The sequence below is a fragment of the Chrysochloris asiatica genome, unplaced genomic scaffold (genome assembly GCF_000296735.1).
Source record: "Chrysochloris asiatica unplaced genomic scaffold, ChrAsi1.0 scaffold00042, whole genome shotgun sequence".
Lineage (NCBI taxonomy): Eukaryota > Metazoa > Chordata > Mammalia > Afrosoricida > Chrysochloridae > Chrysochloris > Chrysochloris asiatica.
The window spans coordinates 17875920-17891272 of NW_006408560.1; the positions used below are offsets into that span (position 1 = coordinate 17875920).

Genomic DNA, 15353 nt, shown 5'->3' on the forward strand with positions numbered 1-15353 from the left:
GACTGGAAGAAGATTCATTAACAATCTGGGATATACAGATGATGTTGTTAAGTGCCGTTGAGTCAATTCCAACTCAAGCAACATTTATAGCTTTCCAAAGAGCAGCTGGTGAGTTTGAACTACCAGCCTTGTGGTTCAAACCTACTTTAGAGTCCAGTGCTTATCCTATAGGCCACAGCAGGAGTCCTTACAGATGATACAATCTTGCTTGTTGAAAGTGAAGAGAACATGAAGAACTATGGAGAAAGATGAAAGATTACAGCCTTCAGTATGGATTATTACCTCAATGTAAAGAAAACATAAATTCTCATAACTGAACCAATAAGGAACATCATGATAAATGGAGAAAAATTGAAGTTCTCAAGGATTTCACTTCACTTCAATCCACAATTAGCACTCATGGAAGCAGCAGTCAAAAAATTAAATGGCATACTAATCTGCTGCAAAAGCCCTCTTTAGAGTGTTAAAAAGCAAAGCTATCACTTTGAGGGCTAAGGTGTGCTTGACCCAATCTGTGATATTTCAATTGTCTCATGCGTATGTCAAAGCTGGACAATGGATAACTAATATCAAATAATTGATACCTTTGAATTATGGTACCGGCAAATAATATTAAATATGTCCTGGACTGTCAGGAGAAGAATGAGAAAATCTGTGTTGGAAGATGTACAGCTAGAATGTTTCTTAGAAGCAAGGTTGGCAGGATTTTGTGTTACATACTTTGGACAGATAGTTAGAAGGCACCGGTCTCTGAAGAAGTTAATTATGCTTGGCCAAGTAAAGGATGAGCTAAACTGAGGAAGACTCTACAATGGGCTCAAATAGTGATGATTGTGAGAATGAGGCTAAAGTGGGCAGTTTCCTCTACTGCTGTATTATCATTATGAGTTGGAACTGACTTGACAATACCTAACAACAACAAAATATTTTTCATTTTATGTTAATACATTGCAATCTTTTGGTTTTCTCTCATTTCCTCATAGTTTGGGGTAGTGAGAAGACAATTAGAATGAAGAGTTTTAAAAGTGCCCATCTCACAGAATCCTGAAAAATGTAACTATAAAATTAGAATAGATTTTTTATTGCTGAAAAATGCTACAGATATCATGGTTCATATTTTATGCAGAGTGTATATTTGGGCATGGTGTCTGATTCTGTTTGGGAAGCCATTTTTAGAGTAGTGAAGACCTGGTCATTCAGGAATGAATCCATTGGGGTGATACAGAGCATTTAAAGGCAAACTTCCCTAGGGACAGAGTCTCCATTTGATTTTAGTTTTGCCTTTCTTTCTTTGAATGTAGAATTAAAGGAAAGCCAGGGCCACTAGTTTGCTGGCATACATAAACTATATGCAAATATCTGAAATGGACTATGCTTTGTTTTTAGTTTATTGGAAATCTGAGTTTGAATGCTACTTAAGAAAAAAAAAATCACTTCCTTGATAGGGGCTTTCAAATGCATGAGAAAGAAAGGTAGTATGAGTTGAAATCCACTTAATGATAATGAGTTTGGGTCCCAGTGTAGGAACTTGCCTGAGTTCACACAGCTGTAATTCTAGATATGTGACTAAATGCAGTATTTTGCAGATTTACTCCTGTCCTGAAACTTCAGTAGTTTTGAACAGATTTCTCAAAAGAGTTATGTAACAGAAAGGCTGGGATTTAACCAGCTCCCTGTAGAGAAATATCTATAGGAAGATAGAATGAGAAGATGAGATGTCCAAAAAACTTTCTGCTCTGGGCTGTTCTTAGGATAAACTGTTGTGAACATTAGAGAGGAAAACTCTCTTAGTGAAGAATTAGCTCAGTTGGGAGTTTCTACTGCTCTCAGAGTAATGGCTGGGAACTGCTAACAGAAACATCTCTACTGGGAGCCACTGACAGGATCTACAGCAAGTAGAGATAGTTTAGGAAGAACCAAGTGCTAACTGCTTTCAGTCTCCTCTGCCAACCTCTTGTGAGTCACTCATGAAATCCTGAGGATAGACACAGTGGAGTTTTCTATTAGCTCACTGAGGAGGAATAATAACTTTCAAGGAAGCTTGAAGGCGTATATACCATGCTGGTTGAATCCAACAACAGATCACTTAAATTTTAACCTCACTTTAAATCCAAGGTGGGAGACAGTGGCACATAAATGTAGAATAAGCATTTGATTTGTCTTTCTCCAATGCAACAGTCTCCTGTTTGTCTTGTGTCAGATCATTAGAAAATTGCAGGGGAGAATGAGGATAATTGGGGAATTCTCCAACTCCTTGGAGGTGTTACCCTAAGGCTTTAATTATAGTCCATATCCTGAAACAGATACTTGATCTTTTACTATTATTTTAAAAGTATATATAATACAACATTTGCCAGTTCAACGTTTTTCAAGTTTGGAATTTAGTGATATAAATACCACATATAAAACCCACAACCCATGGTCTTTGTCAAAATTTCCATCACCATCAACAAAAACTTACTACTTCTTAAACAATGACTCCTGCTTCCCCCCTCCCTTCCAACCCTGGTAACCACTTTGGTCTCTGTACATATGCCTATTCCTAGTATTTTCTATGAGATCCAATATTATTTGTTCCTTTGTGATTGATTTATTTCACTCAGCATAATGTTTTCAAGGTTCATCATGTTGTAGCATGGATCAGGACTTCATTTCTCTCTATAGCTGAGCAATATTTCACTTCATGTATGTACCATAATTTGTCTATTCATCCATTGCTGAATGATCTTTTAATTTTCAGGAAACTAGGAAAAGTAGATTATCACCTTTGTGACTTTCATGGATTGAACTGTATCCTCCTAAAATATGTGTTAACTTGGCTAGGTCAGTATTCACATTACTGTGTGATTCCCTCTCATTTTGTGATCTGATGTAATCCACTTCCATTTTGTGATAGGTGTTGTAACTCCTAACCTCTATATGTTAACAGGATGGATTGAACTAGTAGCTACAACAGGTTTAAACATTGCAATGATTGTGAAGATGGTCCAGGGGTGGGCAGTGTTTTGTCCTGTTATACATAGGTTTGCTATGAGTCAGAATTGACCGGATGGCAGCTAATAACCACTAACAACAATATGTTAGTGAGGTAGGATTACGGCTTTTGAGGAAAAGCTTTACAAGAGAGTGACTCAAGTCTCACACTACTTAATGCACACCCTTGATTGAGTCATACCTTTATCTTACAAGAGATAAAAGAATAGAGAAGTGAGCAGAGAGGAGAGACCTGAGTACTACCACAAAAGAAGAGCTGAGAATGAAGCATGTTCTTTGGACCCCATGTTTCTGTACCCAAAGCCTCCTAGTCCTAGGGGAAGACTGATGCCAAGACATATCGATATTTCTAAGAAATGTTTGGCCCACAGATTTTGAAAGGAGACAGGGACCTTCTCCTAGAGTCAGTAGAGAAAGCCTTTCTCTAGATCTGATGTCTTGATTTCACACTTTTAAATCATGAGAGAATAAATTCATATCTGTTAAAGTCATTCATTTGCAGTATTTCTGTTATAGTAGCACAAGATGTCTAAAACAGTGTTCTATGCCTAACAATACATAAGTTTTCTTCAGTGCTCAAACATACTCTTTGTAGCTGCTCTTTGGTTTCAATTTTCCCACTCAAGACATCACTCTTTCTCCTAACCCTCACAATATGCTTCTCTCCTTCTTGTAGAAACTGAATCTGGAAGTTTCAGATGAATCTTGATTTAAAAAAATAATTCTTTGACAATGATAAAATAAGGCTTCATTTTCCATGATGAATCTCAATAGGAGGACGTCTTACTTCATGAAAGAGATCTTAGAAAGATAGTTCTGCATTACCAGGTGTAATATGTGTTTTCCACATTTCTTCCTCTTTTTAAATTTGCAATGATCTTCAGCTTCTTAATGAACCACAAGAGAACTGGGGAAAGACAATCAACCGACTGCCAGTGCCAATTTTTCCATCCTCTTCCTATTTCCCCCCATAGGATCCATAGTATTTTCTTACATTTTTCACTAATTGGGGCAAAGATATAACTGTAACAAAAACAGTGTTGTAATAATGGCTCCCTAGAGTTTTGAAAAGTATAAATATCAGCTGTTGGGGCCACAATTAATAAAAGACAAAAGAAAAATCCTTCAGTGATGATTAGGGGGATACTTCTAAGAATTCTCAGCAGAGGAAGTAGGGATACACAATTTGAGACATTCAGATGTCAGTGGTAGGAAGAATAGAAAGTTGTGAGAGTATTTATTTTGAATTACCATTTCATTAAAATATTCTGGATTCTATTCTAATAGCTATGCGTTAGAGAACATAAGTGAATGCCCTTCTTGGTTTATTGTATCTGAGAAACTGAATGAAGATAGCATTTCAAATCTGATAGTGACACCAGTGATAATTTTAGAAATGTTTTAATCATTCCCTGAGCTTTAATCTGTCTATCTAGTTACTTAGTGAGAGTGAGCAAAGTAAAGTACAAATTACATATAGTAGATTGAAAAAAAATGGAGACTAATATAGGGCTTGAAGGGGAGATTTAAAAAAGAATATTACCAATTGAACTTTGATAGACATCCAAAGTGGTTTAAACAAGTGCCATAAAATATGCTCTCCCAATTCCATGGCACCAGCTCCTTCTCGATAACCATTTCTGACAGAATGATATAGGAATTCTTTGCTAGACAACCAAAAATAAATGCAACATACCTATAACTCTCTGTTAAGAATGTGCTTTAAATATCTAGTTCATTCATCATCTATTCTTGAATGCCATATGAAACTATTCTCTGGAGACAAAGGTATATTAGAAAACTATAATAACAAATGAAGTATTAAAAAACAGTGATTTTATAGCTGAATTATCTTTCTTTGCAGAATTCCTCAGTGTTTGAATCTTACTATCTTAATATCCTGTGAACACATAATCTACTGCATAGGCCTTAGATATGGGAAGTGAGTAGGTAAATACTTTTATTCCCCAAGGAAGATTCTGGTGGGTTTCCTTTGTTAGCTACCAATTGATGTATAAAGTATTGTGAAGAGTCAGAGCAATAAAAAAGATATGGAAGGTATTTTTATGAGAACTGAAGTCTGGTTTATATTTTATATCATCTTGGTTATATAACAGATTGACATGTAGGTAGTATGATTACAGCTATGAAATATACTCTAGTGTATTGGGTATCTGTCAACAGATATTTCTTTCCAAGGCTTGAAATTTCATCATCTTTTCCATGAGCTTTAGTGATGTCTTATCTAGATGTGCTTTTTAAAAATTAAATACTTAATAATAAACCATTAAGTAACTATTTTTAAAAAGTAGCCATTAAATTTTAAAAATTATATACTGTTGTTAAGTACCATTGTGTCAGTTCCGATTCAATGACCCTGCATAGTGTTTCTTAGAAGCAGCTGGAAGGTTTGAACTGCAAATATTGTGGTTAGCAGTCCAGTGCTAATCCTATAGTGCCACACTACTATAGGGATATAAAATGACCCTCAAGTCATTGGCATTCTAGTATATAAACAATCAAGAGTTACCAAATAATTTAAGAGAATAGGATTTGTATCATTTCTATTCTGGGAGACCAGAGTAACCAGAGATTACAGTTTCTAATCGGGTGATCAAGAATGGATGAGAAGTGGATAAACTTTTTTCAGGTGAAGGAAAAAGGCCAACCAAAGCCCAGAGTCAGGATGTTGTAAGATGAAAACATAGCATCACGGTAGAGAAATGTTTTTTACTATTGGTGTGTTCGGGGAGAGGAAAGAATAATTGGTGAAGTAAGAAAGGTGACAGCATCATTCCTGCTAAGAATGGCACTGTGCTTATATAGCTTAAGAAAAGTGTGTAAGGTAGACTTGTTGTTGTTAAGTGCCGTGGAGTCGGTTCTGACCCATAGCAAGCCTGAAAATGCTTTCTGAGGCTGTAATCTTTATGGGAGCAGAAAGCTTCATCTTTCTCCCGTGGAGCAGCTGGTATTTTCAAACTGCTAGTAATTATTACATGTGTATATTTACTTAATTAATTATTAACAAGTTAACATATCAATGAATGAGTAAATGAATCAAAATGATTATTTATCTACTCAGGAACATATAAATGTTACCCATTAGCGTATCTTTTTTTTGTTTTCAGTTTTTTTTTTTTTTGCTGGATCATCTGTATTTTTATTTCCAACACTGAAGGAAGCACCATACCATTTTCCACAGTAGTTGCACCGTTTTAAAGTCCCACCCACAATGTAGGAGTGTCCCAGTCTCAATATCCTCCCCAGCATTAGTTGTTGTCTGTTTTGTTTGTCAACTTTTTATTGTAAATTGAGCGCAGGTTTACAGAGCAGATCAACAGTTTTACATTCAACAGATCACATACTTTACTGCATCACATGATTGTAATCCCCTCCAGTTAACAATCCCCAGCAGTTAACAGTACTTACCTCTCTATTCACTTTATCTATTGCATTTCCTCCAGGTGCAACCATGTTTCACAGATTCATCATTATTCCTCAACATTTTGTAGTATTCCATTGTGTATCTGTAGCAAAGTTTGTTTAGCCAGTCTTCTGTTGATGGCTATTTAGGCTGTCTGCATCTTTTTGATATGCCTCTTGTATAGCCTATTCTTTATACAATGACCCACTTGGATAGAAAAACTAAACAAGTATTTCTGCTCTAATTTCCCTTTTTAAAGTGAGGATACCTAAGGGAAAACTCCCAGAGATGTTAATAAATTTTAAAAAAAGGACACATCAAATGCACAGGATGAACAATCAGTGAGTCTCTTGAATTGAGTAACATTAGCTAAATATGATAAAAATTTTAAATCAACTTTGGTGGTTTTATATTATTTCTTTGGGCATTTTGGTTGATTTTAATTGCCTTACAAAATTCACCCTCATTTCAGTTGAATTAAGGGGAAAGTGATTTGTCGACTATTTGGTCTGGAGAAATTGGAGGTTCTGTAATGCCTAGGGGTCAGACATTGTCAATAATAGATTCAACTTGAAATCCAAGAAAATGTCATCAAGAGATACAATAGCTCCTTTTGAGAAGATATGTGATGACTTGTATTATTTTTTTCCTGAAGTTTAATGTTATAATTATAATAGGAATCTAAATCATGTCCATCTTCATAACAGAATGATGAGGAGTTAGTAAAATTAATGATTGACGAGACTGAGAATTTTGTTTTTGTAGAAAGACTGAAGGATACCAACTGCTTTTACATGCACCAACGTGTCTTTCAACTCTCCTTTATCAAGTGGGTCAAATATTGGTTGTGTGATTCAGTGAAAGAATGAGTTGAAATAAACATAATATTATCACTAAAAATATACAGAATAGAAGCTTAGGTCCAATGTTGGTCCAGTAGTTCAACTTAAATTAAAACAATAGTGTTGTTTTGTTTTTAAAGCCTTAGAATGAGATAAGCTTAAAGAAAACTCAACAAGAGAAACTAATCGCTACTTCTTGAAAATGAAATAACATATGTAGCCAAAGCTGACTTTATGAAAATTAAAATGTGCATGCGTTCTGCTAAGTCCTTTAGTTTTAACAAAAACTCAGTTTAGAGATCCTATTAGTATCTATAGTCTATAGATGAATAAACAGAGACACAGAGAAGTATGAAGCTGGTAAATAAAGCAATATGTATTTTTTATTCCCCAGCTTATATTTGGAGCAGGCCGTGTGAATAGATCATTTAGACAGCAATACTCTAATAGTGTTCTTGTTGTTAAGTGCTGTCAAGTCAGTTTTGACTCATAGGCACCAAGGAACAGATGGTGAGTTTGAACTGCCAACCTGGTGGTTAGCAGTCTAGTGGTTATCCTACAGCACTATGCCAGATGTAGAAATATCACTGGAAATAGATGTCATATTGTTAAATTTCCTTCTTTCTTTTGTCTTAGTTATCTTTGGAGATGCACAACTTGTATTTAATATTTCATTCTCATAGTAGTCATTCAAATATTTGAAGATAAGTAATGTATGCTTTCCTCAGTGGCATCATTAGGGTTGTTGTCACCTAGTATGGTAATTCATGGTGTGATTCCTCCCCTAACTCCATAAACTTATCTTCCTATATCATGCCATATAGAAAGTTTAATAATGTTTATTATTAATTTTTATTGTAGAATGACATACAAGTATAGTTATAAATCACTTTGATATAATATGTCTTAGATTAAATGAATACTAATAAAATATTTTATAAAATCTTTCTATATTGAATTACAATATTATTAGTAACTGAACTTTTTTATTTTTCTTCTTTTCTTTTTATTACTACTACTGTCTCAAATATGGATGTGAAAGCTGGATAGTGAATAAGGAAGACCGTAGAAGAATTGATGCCTTGTCTCATATGGATGCGAAAGCTGGACAGTGAATAAGGAAGACCGTAGAAGAATTGATGCCTTTGAGTTGTGGTGTTGGAGGAGAATACTAAAAATGCCAAGGACTGCCAAAAGAACCAATAGATCTATTTTGGAAGAAGTGCAGCCTGAGTGCTCCTTGGAGGCCAGGATGGCTAAGCTTCGTCTCTCCTACTTTGGACATATTGTCAGGAGAGAACAGTCGCTGGAGAAGGATGTCATGCTGGCTAAGATGGAGGGTCAGAGAAAAAGAGGACAACCCCCAATGAGATGGATCAGCCAGGTGGCATCATTGATGGCGTCAAGTGTGGCAGCAGTGGTGGGGTTGGCCCAGGATCGGACATTGTTTCATTCTGCTGTGCATGGGGTCTCTATGAGTCGGTTCTGACTCGATGGCACCTGACAACAACAACAACTGTCTCAAAAAAGTTTTGATATAGTTCCACAAATACTAATTACCACAATATTGTAGCTAAAACACCAGAAATTTTTGATATAATCAGCATACATAAAAACATGAACATCAACAAAAACAATGGTGCATGCTTGTACTATTACTAATCAGATGAAACCATGTGATTAGAATTGTCATTGTAATTGGGCAATAATGGAAGTGTATTTGAAAGTTCACAAAATAAATTTGCATAGAGCTTTAGACTTGTAAGTATATTGATACACGCAAGTTGGGCTTATGGAAATTATTTTTCTTGTTATAACTAACTACATGGCTAATTTTATAAAAAAAATAATAAATTTCTGCTGAAATACTGAGCAAACATTTTGTAGATCATCATTTGGACCTAACTTCCTCTAGCAATGTCACCCAGTGTATTTTGTAACCAAATTTGATAAGGTGGAGGGTCAGAGAAAAAGAGGAAGACCCCCAGCGAGATGGATTGGCAAAGTGGCTGCATCAAGGAACTCAAGCGTGGCAACAATAGTGAGGTTGGCCCAGGATCAGGTAGTGTTTCATTCTGCTGTACATAAGATCATTATGAGTCGGAACTGACTCGATGGTACCTAATAACAATAACAAGTGACACCACAAGTTTCTTTTGCAATACTTTAAATCTAGATTAAGGCTCCTTTGATCTTCATGTTACATCACAGTGATTCACTTACATCTCAAAATCATAGTCAGCTTTCTCTGGATTCTTCTGTGGATATTTTCTATTTTGTTAATAGTGTTCTTAAAATATATTATGAGAGGAAAGAGGCAGCAAGATGATGGACCAGGCAGTAACACTATATAGATTCTCTACAAAAAAGATAAGGAAAACCAAATGAAACAGATAAAAATGATAGTCCTGGAAACCTGAGCTTCAGATGAAGGGATAGAGAAGTGGACTGAATGCTTTCTAGGAGAGGAATCTGAATAGATGCAGCAGAAAAGGAGACAGACTAGTGACCTGTGCTGGCTGACCAAATGTAATATGGCCATTTTAAACTTTCGTTAGGGGCCTCTGAGACAAGACAGCATATTCGTGACTCATAGAGATAAAAAAACATTTGGTTTTCTTTTCCCTGCACTCCTCTGGTTACCAGAAGCTGTCTGGCCCTCTGACATGTGTACCCCAAGAGAAGCTTCTGCTCTACTGGTGGTTGGAGTCACATGATGATAAATGCTGCTGTTGTGAGCCCCATCAAAGTGAGTGGGGAGCTCTCCCCACTAATACAGTGCCTGGATCCAGGTGAACTCTGCTCCATTCCTGAAGAGCTGACCCTGGCCAACCCTAAACTAGCACTAACTAGGTGAAAAAAAAGGAGACAGGTGATTTATGCTGGCCAGCCAGGTATTGTGTGGCCATCTTGAATTTTCGTGGGCAGCTTTGAAGTTAGAGGGTGGTTGATGGCACACAGTCATACAATTTATTGACACAGAAAAGGGAGAGAACCATTCCCATACAGCCAGCCACAACTATAGCCTTTACAACCCCACCCATGGAAAGAGTAAATACTAGCTGCTATACACCTGATCAATGATGACAACCAATATCATCCAAAAACTTGAATTTACTTGATATGGCTTTTTGATTCAAAGTCTTCCTAATTCCCACCAAGTGATTGGGTGGGACCACACAAATAAGGTATAGAGACTCTAAGTCTGGGATTAGTTAGTTTCATCATCTAGCTAGGTTTAAGAGAAGCCATCTCAGAAGCAGAGGTAGGTGATTCCAGGACCATCAAGAAGGAAGAGCATGAGTGGAGTGTGATATCCCTGCCTGGAAGAGTGGTGATAGCAGAGGTGACAGCAGAAGTGTGGCATAGAGAGACAGAGCAGCTGTGGGCTTTAGGCCCATGGACTGAGGCAGAGGCAAAAGGACCACATGGCTGAAAGACCAAACACAAGAGTGAGGCATGCCTGCAGTATGACAGACAGGAGGCATTCCTGACTGGACAACTGCTGTGTCCTGAGTTGGTTTTGATCCTGAATTGTACACTGTTGACTTCCCTAATAAACCTCATAACCATGAGTATTGTGATGAGTTCTATATGTCTCTTACAATGGGTTATCAAACCCAGATATAAAGCAGAGAGTCCTGTGGGAGGGATGGTTGGTGCCAGAATAGGGTAAAGAAGGCTGTAGGGTAGAATAATGTCTGATCTCCACTTAATTGGCCTTGGACTGATTTTGAGTTTGATTCTCTTTCCTCCTTTTGAAGTCAGGGGAAGTCAGACATGCTCCCACATGGGTTTTGCACCCATTAAATTGAGCTACATGAATAGCAAATAGAGGCAGTACACATGCTTCCACCTCTTAATCACACCCACCAGGAGGCAGTTGGCTAGTGTCTAAGAATACATCAACATATAATCATCAATTTAATACAAATACAACAACACCACAGTATCCTGGAAGTAAAAGATAATTTCTGTTCACATGAAGAAACAAGATAGAGTGGCTCAAACAATTCATCAAGAGGCAGAGTGAGAGGAAGAAAGGCACTTGAACTACTTGAAAAAGAATTCATGAAAATGTTATTTAGGTACCTCCAATTGACTCTTGTTGTGGTGCTTGCTATAGGATCAACACTGGACTGTGAGCCACAAGATTGGCAGTTCAAACCCACCAGCTGATCCTTGGAAACTCTATACAGGGTCACTATGAATGGGAACTGACTCAACAGTTAACAACAACAGTAGCAAATTGATTGACAGAAAGGTGGAGGAAACAAGGAAGATTTCAGAAAACATTGCAGGAGCAACTGAACATAACAGATAAAAGATTGAAGACAATACAGAACCTACAAACAGAAATCCAGAAGATTAATACTAAGATTTTAAAACTGTCAGTACAAAAGAATAGATTTGAATTAATGGAAACCTGAATTAGTATTGAAGCTAAATCTCTCAACACTAATAAGCTAGAAGATCACTCAGAAAAAAAGAATGAAAACATCTTAGAAAGCCTAAGATTCATGTGGGACACCATGAAGCAGAATGACTTATGGGTGATCAGAATTTTAGAAGAGGACGAGATAAAGAAAAACACAAAATAAATGTATCAGGAAAGCTGCTGGAAGAAAACTTTCCTGCTATCAAAAAAGACAAGAAAGTAAACATTCAAGAAGCTGAATGAACCCCAAACAGGATATATCCCCAAAGAAAATCACCAAGACATATTATAATTGCAATCTCCAAAATCAGACAAAGAAATAATCCTGAGAGCAACTCGAGAAAAATGAAAAGTTGTATACAAAGGAGAGGCATTAGGATTAAGCTCTGATTTATCAGCAGAAACCATGCAGGCAAGAAGGCAATGGGAAGACGTATACAAAACTCTGAAAGAAAAAAATTGCCAACTAAGAATCATATACCCAGTAAATGTGTCCCTAACACAATGGTGAAATTAGAATATTTCCAGATAAACACAAATTAAAGAAATTTGTAATAACTAACTAACTTTACAAAAACTACTAAAGGGAGTACTTTGGATTGAGAACCAACAACAGCAGACAACAACCTGAGATTGACATACACACAGCACCACCCAAAATTCAATATAGATATAGAAGTACCCAAAATTAAACAAACCTGTTAGCTTGAAAATAGGGAACCAGAGATGTCTATTTATAATGAACACAACTACAAATCAAAAAGAGGGAAGAGTCCAGTTACAGAACTTTCACATAGTGAGGAAGTTAAGATTTCAAGATAAAACAAGCCTGTTTCAAACTGTGGAAAGAATTAATAAATTACAGGGTAACATGAGAAAAAAATTAATATACCTTCACATCAAAGCAACAAAAAGGACAATCAAAGATTTAGTAAACATTAAAACAATTGCAATGAAGAAACAGTGATAAATAAATCTTTTCAGGAGCAGAAAGCCTCATCTTTCTCCCATGGGAACAGCAAGTAGTTTTGAACTGCTAACCTTGAGGTTAGCAGTTGGACTTGTAAACACTACACTACCAGAATAGAACAAATAATAATAATAAAAATTTAAAAAATATATTTGAATCAAATGAGAAAACACAGCACACCAAAACCTTTGAAACACAACAAAAACAGTGCTTACAGGGCTGTGAACCTCAGGGTCAGCAGTTCGAAACTCACAGCTGTTCCGTGGGAGAAAGATGAGGCTTTCTGCTCCCGTAAAGATTTACAGCCTCAGAAACCCTATACAGGGTCACTATGAGTCGAAACCGACTTCACGGCATGTAACAGCAACAACAAAGGCAAAATCAACATATTAATGCAACATCTCCAACAATTAGAATAAGAACAGCAAAGCAAGCCTACGGCCACCAGATAAAAATAATAATAAAGATTAGAACAGAAATAAATGAAACAGAAAACAGAAAAAGAATAGAAAGAATCAACAAAATAAGAAGTTGGTTCTTTGAAAGGATTAATAAAATTGACAAACCATTAATAAAAGCAGCAAATCTAACAACAACAACAACAAAGAAGATGCAAATGACACTCATAGTAATTGTATGGGTGATGTCACAACAGGACCAATAGAAATAAAACGCATAATAACAAAACACTAAAGATTTACACCCTCGGAAACCCTGTACAGGGTCGCTATGGGTCGGACCCGACTCGATGGCACTTAACAACAACAATATAGAATTGTACACCAACAAATTTGAAAATCTAAAAAACATGGACAAAGTTTTAGAAAAGCATGACCTATCAAATGAGCACAGAATGCAGTAGAAAACCTAAACATACCTATAACCAAAGAAGAAATTGATAAGGTCATTTTAAAAACTCCCAACCCAAAAGGGTCCAGATGGCTTTATTGGTGAACTCTACCCAAAATTCAGAAGAGATGACACTAATTCTACTCAAAACTATTCCAGAACACAGAAAAGGATGGAAAATTTTTTAGTACCTCATATCCAAACCAAGCAAGACATCACTAAAAAAGAAATTTATAGACTAATATCCCTCAAGAACATAGAGATCAAAATTCTCAACAAAATCCTAACTAATAGAATTCAACAACTTATCAAAAATATAATATATCATGACAAAGTGAGATTTATGCCAGGTATACAAGTATGGTTCAATATTAGAAAAACAATATATGTAATCCACCAAAAAAGAAAACAAAAGGAATTTTTTTGCAATGACATGTCAGACAAGAAAATAATCTCCAAAATGCATAGAAAACTACAACACTTCTATTTAAAAAGTCATATTTGTCATCATGTTATTAACTTATTTCACTCAATATTTGGCTTCCAGATTCATCCTTGTATGTTTCATGATCACATCATTTTTATGGTTGCATAGTAAGTATTCCACTATATATTCAAATACATATCACATTTTGCGTATCCATTCATCAATTGAAAGGGAATTAATCTGTTCTCAGTTTCTGCTCCTGTGTATTATATGCAACTAATGTAAGTGTACACATGTCTGTTCGTGTTATTTCTATTAGGTCTCTGTGGTATATACCTCAGAGTGGGAATTATGAATCATAAGGTAACTCTATTTCTAGATTTTTGAAAAAGTGGCATGTCTTTTTTATTGTGGTTGTATCATCATGAATTATTTAAAGGAAACAAGTGCCTATAATAAAACTCTCAAGATAGTAACAAGGATGAATCTGGAGGCCACAATATTGAGTTAAATAAGTCAATAACATGAAGACAAATATGTATGATTCCACTTCTATAAGAAAACAAGAATAGGTTTATTGTTATTTCATATGATCAAGTTGGTTCTTTAAAGTAAGCTGCGTAAAACAGAACAAACACTGCCTGGTTATGCACCATTCCCACAATTGTTGCTATATTTGAGCCCATTATTATAGCCACTGTGTCAATCTGTCTCATTGAGGGTCTTCCTGGTTTTCACTGAATCTGTATTTTACCAAGCATGATGCCCTTCTTCGGGACTATTATATTCTATAACAATGAATAAGGAAGACCATAGAAGAATTGATGCATTTGAATTATGGTGTTGGCCAAGAATGATGGATATACCAAGGAAGGTCAGAAGAATAAGCAAATCAGCCTTGGAAAAAGTACAGCCAGAACGATGCTTAAAAGCAAGAAGAGTGAAACCTCATCTCATGTACTTTCTTTATTTTGTTTTCTCAAACTGCTCTTTGAAATCTTTTGCTCAACTCCATCATTTCTTCTATTTGTTTTAGAGTAAGTTTCAGAGTCTCTTCTGATATCCATTTGGTCTTTTTTCTACTTTACTGTGCTTTAATAATCTTTTCTATTTTCATGTGTGATATCCTTGATATTGTCCATAACTTGTTTGGTCTTTGGTCATTAGTGTTCAATGCCTCAAATCTATTCTTGAGATGGTCTCTAAATTCAGGTGGGATATGCTCAAGCTCATTCTTTGGATCTAATGGACTAATTTTCTGAAGCTTCAGATTGAACTTGAACAAGAGCATTGATGCAGTTAGCCCCTGTATTTGTTTTGACTGATGATATTGAGCTTCTCCAATAACTCTTTCACAGATGCAGTGGAATTTGATTTCTGTGTTTTCCATCTGGTGAGGCACACATGTC

At 36.0% G+C, this 15353-nt stretch overlaps 1 pseudogene; it reads right to left on the reverse strand.

Moving 5' to 3' along the window:
- Positions 1 to 4729: 4729 nt before the first annotated feature.
- Positions 4730 to 15353, reverse strand: part of LOC102827386 — a 24973-nt pseudogene continuing 14349 nt past the window's right edge.